The sequence below is a fragment of the Heteronotia binoei genome, chromosome 8 (assembly GCF_032191835.1).
Source record: "Heteronotia binoei isolate CCM8104 ecotype False Entrance Well chromosome 8, APGP_CSIRO_Hbin_v1, whole genome shotgun sequence".
Classification (NCBI taxonomy): Eukaryota; Metazoa; Chordata; class Lepidosauria; order Squamata; family Gekkonidae; genus Heteronotia; species Heteronotia binoei.
Window position 1 is genome coordinate 39,713,221 of NC_083230.1, and position 6,565 is coordinate 39,719,785.

The following is a 6,565-nucleotide window of genomic DNA, read 5'->3' on the forward strand; positions in this document are numbered from 1 at the left end:
GTGCACGAGAGTGCTGCTGCCCTGCCACTTTCCCCCTGTACTACAAGGAAGCCTCCAAAGAGCGTAGTTTCTAAAACGAAGCCGGCAGCTTTCGGATTGAAAGCGGCCGGATGCCTTTAAAACACCGTGCTTTTCGGAGAGTGCAGTGTTTTGAGGGCACCCGACCGCTTTCACACCGAAAGCAGATGGGTGCCTTTGAAACATTGAGCTCTCCAAAGAGCGCTGTGTTTTAAAGACGCCCAACTGCCTTCAAGCGAAGACGGACAGGCGCCTTTAAAACATTGTGGTGGGCGAGGGCAGGGAGGTGGTGAGTGAGCGCGGGGAGGTGGCAGCGGGCACGAGGAGGCTATAGGCGGGCGCGAGGAGGATGCTGCAGGCATGAGGAGGCAGTGGGCGCAGGGAGAGGGGGCGCCTCATGGCGCCCGCGGCAGCCGCCTACTTGGCCGACTCTCATGTGCCAGGCCTGGGTAGACAACAAATCAACTAAAATAGTTCATTTGTTGTCTACCTGTCTTGCAGGCTGTTGTCCAGGTGAGACACAGTAATCAAAACTGACTTCAAGCTGTGTAACATATTTTTACAGAAATTATGGATACGTTCTGTAGTTAAAAGTTCAGACAAGAAACAATACAAGCTTACAGTTTTAGTCATGGAGATGGTAAAATCTAAAGTAGTAGATAAGTGTAGTGGAAACATATTTTTTTTTCCTTCTGGAATGCTTTCAGTTCATTATGAGGACTGGGCTGTTTTTTTTTCCCCCCACCTCCTATCTGAATGGTAACGAAAATATAGTTGCAGATGTGCTAAGTCGTAGAGCATGAAAAGGGATATATAAAATTAACTCAATATGCACAGGGAACACAGAAACAAAACCTATGGCAATTAGCCAACCTTTCTCTACACTGGACTGTGCAGCCTACTTTGGCTAGTTACCTAAGCCTACTTATTCGATGCTCTCATAGTCAGGCCCACAACACCGGCAGATGTCTTCATGTCCCGTCTTCCTTGTTATCATCAGCGCTGAATGCATATCCTGATCATCCTGGATCTTGATGAATGTTGGTGGGCACCTAGCCTGAATATATTCTGACTGGCTAATTGGCTGCCCAATCACTGCTGTGATCTAATCAGAGAGCTTTCACCTAACTCTGGATTCAGATGTTGAACTGTCAAAGCTAGATGAAAAGGATTTACTTCTCAACTTGGTCTGACTTTACAGGTGTGACAAATTATCTCTAGATTTAATTTGGTAATTGCCTATTACTCATGTTATACATTAGTGCAAATCCTGGTAACATTTACAGACAAAGACACTGAGTGACATAAACACTTACATACATTACAATTTCTTGACAGACTTCTTCATAAAGGAAGTCAGGAGTTAACTCATCTCCCATCATCTATTTCAATCTGGAGGGTGAGGAAAAGAGGGACAACCAAATCTTGAGAATATATATTTACCCACTTAATGTTTTTTTTAAATATATGATCCTTTGTTTTATAATTTTTATAAACTGGGTTTTGCATTGTTTATGATATCACATACTTATACTTTTAAAAATTTATATCGTTTTCCAATTTTGTAATTCTGTTATGGAATATCTAATTGTATATCTTATAATTGTATATATATTGTTGCAGCTGTTTATATATTTTATAATTCACCTTGAGTCTCAGAAAGAAAGGCAGGATATAATTAAATACATACCATTCCCTCTGCCTTGCCACTTACCTGTCACTGATATGTTATTTAAAAGATATACAGATGAATTGCTGATACCTTGTCTATAGCCCAAGATCATGTATACTTTTGAGAAATGCTTTAAAAAGGTGAGTTAGAATCACAGAGTTGGAAGGGACCTCTAGGGTCATCTAGTCCAACCCCTGCACAATGCAGAAAACTCACAAACACCTCCCCCTAAATTCACAGGATCTTCATTGCTATCAGATGGCCATCTAGCCTCTGTTTAAAAACCTCCAAGAAAAGAGAGCCCACCACCTCCCGAGGAAGCCTGTTCCACTGAGGAATCGCTCTAACGGTCAAGAAGTTCTTCCTAATGTTGAGACAGAAACTCTTTTGATTTAATTTCAACCCATTGGTTCTGGTCCTGCCTTTTGGGGCCACAGAAAACAATCCCACACCATCCTCTATATGACAGCTCTTCAAGTACTTGAAGATGGTGATCATATCACTTCTCAGCTGCCTCCTCTCCAGACTAAATATTCCCAGCTCCTTCAACCTTTCCTCATAGGACTTCGTCTCCAGACCCCTCACCATCTTTGTCGCCCTCCTCTGGACCCATTCCAGCTTGTCTATATCCTTCTTAAAATGTGGTGCCCAAAACTGAACACAATACTCCAGGTGAGGTCTTACCAGAGCAGAGTAAAGCAATACCATCACATCACGTGATCTGGACACTATACTTCTGTTGATACAGCCCAAAATTGCATTTGCCTTTTTAGCCACCGCATCACACTGTTGACTCATGTTCAGCATATGATCCATGAAGAACCCTAGATCCTTTTCGCACATACTACTGCTAAGACAAGTCTCCCCCATCCTATAACCATGCATTGGATTTTTCCTACCTAAATGCAGAACTTTACATTTCTCCCTGTTAACATTCATTTTATTGATTTTAGCCCAGTTTTCCATCCTGTCAGGGTCATCTGTATCCTGTTTCTGTTGTCTTCTGTGTTTGCAAACCCTCCCAATTTAGTGTCCTCTGCAAATTTAATAAGCATTCCCTCTATTCCTTCATCCAAATCATTGATAAAGATGTTGAACAAAATAGCTCCCAGGACAGATCTTTGAGGCACTCCACTAGTCACTCCTCTCCAAGAGGATGAGGAACTATTCACAAGCACTCTGGGTGCGATATGTCAACCAGTTATAGATCCACCTAATGGTAACAGGATCCAAACCACATTTTACCAACTTGTCAACAAGGATAGTATCTGGAATCATATCAAAAGCCTTACTGAAATCAAGATAAACGATGTCTACAGCATTCCCCTGATCCAGCAAGGTAGTCCCTTTCTCAAAGAGATCAGGTTAGTCTGACATTACTTGTTCTTAAGAAACCCATGCTGGCTCTTAGTAATCACATCCATTCTTTCTGAATGTTCCAGGACCGACTGTTTGATGATTTGTTCTAAAACTTTTCCAGGTATAGACGTCAAGCTGACGGATCGGTTGTTACCCGGATCATCTTTTTTCCCCTTCTTGAAGATGGGGACAACATTTGCCCGCCTCCAATCTTCTGGCAACTCTCCTGTCCTCCAAGAATTCTCAAAAATAATAGCCAGAGGCTCAGAAATTACATCCGCAAGCTCTTTTAGAACCCTTGGATGCAAGTTCTCTCCATTACCCTGATGAGGAAAGCCACTTTGTTACCTGCAATGTGATTCCTAGATGCACAGGAGTTTCTCAGAGTCTGCAGAAGGACAAGCAATCCCTAGACAATAAAACAGAAATAATCAACTATTGAAGAGCTGCATCTAATCAAATATTGAAGAGCTGGTCTAAATCTAACACTGTTTCCTCAGAAGAAACACCCCCCCACACACACACACAAGGGAAATCAATGGGTGTTTGTGTAGGAGCCTCACACAAGGAGAGGGAAACTGTAGCTGGAACTAATCAAGACTGGAAAATTGTTGTAATCCCTCATTGTTCACAAAGCATTGCAAATGCAACCCTCACTTTATTTTTAACATTTCTATTCCACCTTTCCATTCAAATAGGGTCCCCAAGGTGACAAACATCAAAACATTTCAAATAAAGAACACATAAGGTAATTCAAGTTAAAAAAACAGAAACACACATGACAGGGTGGAGAAGCGATAACAGTTACTAAGAGTATGCCAAACAAAAGTCTTCATCTAGTGTCAGAAGATGGTAACAATAGAGGGAGGACAAAAATTGTTTGGGGAGGGAATTCTGAAGCTTTGGTCTCATCGGTCTCCAGGACATGGTTCCAGAAATCCATGTCCTTAGTCTGCTTGTCTGCAGCAAACCGTTTGTGGGCTTTCTTGTGCATCATCTTTAGAAGAGGCTTCCTTCTGGGACGACAGGTCTGCAGACCAATTTGATGCGCCGTATGGTCTGAGCATTGACAGGCTGACCCCCCATCCCTTCAACCTCTGTAGCAATGTCATGGTCTGGGGCTGCATGAGTTTAGACATTAATGGCTGTGTGTTGCATAATTTTGAGGGGACAGCACATTTACACTGTTATACAAGCTGTAGACACACTACTTTATATTGTAGCCAAGTGTCATTTCTTCAGTGTTGTCACATGAAAAGATATACTTAAATATTTACAAAACGTGAGGGGGTGTACTCACTTTTGTGACATACTGTAGCTTTGTCAATACAAGCATCTCTGAACCTGGTAGCAAACTGGGAGCCAGTGCAGATGGAACAAGACAGGAGCGATCTGGTCCCTATGACCTACTCAAGACAACACTGGCCACAGCATTTTGTACCAACTGTAAAATCCACACAGTCTTCAAAGGCAGCCACATGAAGAACACATTGCAGTAATTTAAATTAAATATTACCAGGACAGGTCCAGGAGCACCCACAACTGTGAACCCGCTTCTTAAGGGGGAGGGCAACCCCATCCAGAACAGGAGCTATCACAGTTCAGACCTTCCAACCACCTATAGCACCATTTTTTCAGGATTACATTTCAGGTTGTTAGCCCTTAAAGGTAATCCCCTGTGCAAGCACCAGTCATTTCCAGCTCTGGGGTGATATTGCATCATGGACGTTTTCATGGCAGACTTTTCATGGGATGGTTTGCCATTGCCTTCCCCAGTCATCACCAAACTGCTTCCTGGAACCCATGGCTGGCACGTGGGAGTAGGCCAGGTAGGCAGCTGCCTAAGGTGCTACCTGGCCTGTGGGGGTGCTGCTGGGTGCCCCCTCCCTGTCCTGCTGTTCTTGGCTTCCCAAGTCACAGACCCAGGAAGCTGAGAACGGTGGGACAGTGCCCTGGCATGTGCTTTCCTCCAAGGGAAGGTGGGCTCGGAGAACACACCCCACCTGGCCACTTTGGAAGGTGAAAACAGCTGGGCGGAGCATTGGTGTGGCTTCTCTGAGCCTGCCTTCCTTGCAAGAAGAGAGAAGAACGCACCCCACCCAGCTGTTCTTGCCTTGAAGGTGAGAGCAGCCAGGCAGGGTGTCGGCTTGGCTCACCCGCAGCCCCCGCTAAGCCTTCTTGGGTCTGCCTGAGAAGGCTGAGCAGGGGCTGTGCCTGCACAGTGTGCTCTTGGAAGCACTCTTGAGACTGCACTTCTTGGAGCGCCTTCAAGAGCACACTGTGCAGGCACAGCTCTCCTGGAGCCCACCCAGCCCTGCTCTGCTGCGTCTGCCCTCCCCACAGGTGGGGGTGGGGCAGGCACAGGTGGAGGGGGCACAGGGCAGGTGCTGGCCTGGTGCGTCCGAGGCCCTAGAGCCAGCCTTGTGAACCTGTCCAGTTTCCACATATTCCCTGGGATCCACTAGAAATACAGAACAGAGCTGAATGTCATCTGTCTGTTGGTGGCATCTCAGCCCAAATCTCTGGATGATCTCTCCTAGTGGCTTTACAGAGCTGTTGAAAAGCATAGGAGACAAGATGGAACTTTGCAGACAGAGCAGAACAGCAAGGGACAAGGCAGTAGTTCCCTAGAACAGGGGTCCCCAACACCCGGTCCATGGACTGGTACCAGTCCATGGCCTGTTAGCAACTGGGCCGTGGAGTGAGGCAGAGACCTTTGCCTACTCCTCATTTAAAGACCCCAAGGGGGTGGGGCAAGGATGGGGTGTGGGGGGAGACAGCCTGGGGCAGCAAAACACCCACCACCCCCACCAGTCTGTGGAAAAATTGTCTTCTGCAAAACCGGTCCTTGGTGCAGAAAAGGTTGGGGGTCACTGCCCTAGAAGCACACTTGGAAATTTACCATCAAGGTAGGTGGGACTGAAAGGCAAAACAGTGCCTTTCAAAGGCAGTACAGGAGACTACTTTGACCGATGGTATCAAAAGCCACCAAAAGGCTGAGGAGAATTAACATTGTCACATCCCCAGTCCGTGGCCTGGTACAGGGTGACCAAAGCCATTTCGGTCCCAAAACTGAACCAGACTGAAAAGGATACCAAACAATTTGCAAATGCCACGCTCACTTTATAAAGAGTAACAAGAAGCCTGCGATTCCTGCTCTGGGGACATTACAGTCTAAGCAGAGGGATTTCTGAGTAAACATGCCTGGAGTCGGGCTGCACGGGGAGGGAAGAAAGCGAACATTGGCGGCGGGGGAGATGTGCTGCTAATAAATTCTTCAGGACTGCCCCGTCCCCAAAACATGGGAAGGACAAAGGGCTCATATCGGCACTCGTAACGGATTCAAGCTACCATTGCCTGGCGCCCGCAAATGCCCCTTTCCCTAGAGCAGTGGAACGAGACTCCTCCAAGATTCCTCGGCTGCTCCTGTGCTGGTTTCTTTCGCTGGGGCCTGGAAAGAAACCGAACCGGCGGCGGCGGCGGCATCACCGTTTTCCCGCAGGAGCTCCGATTCCA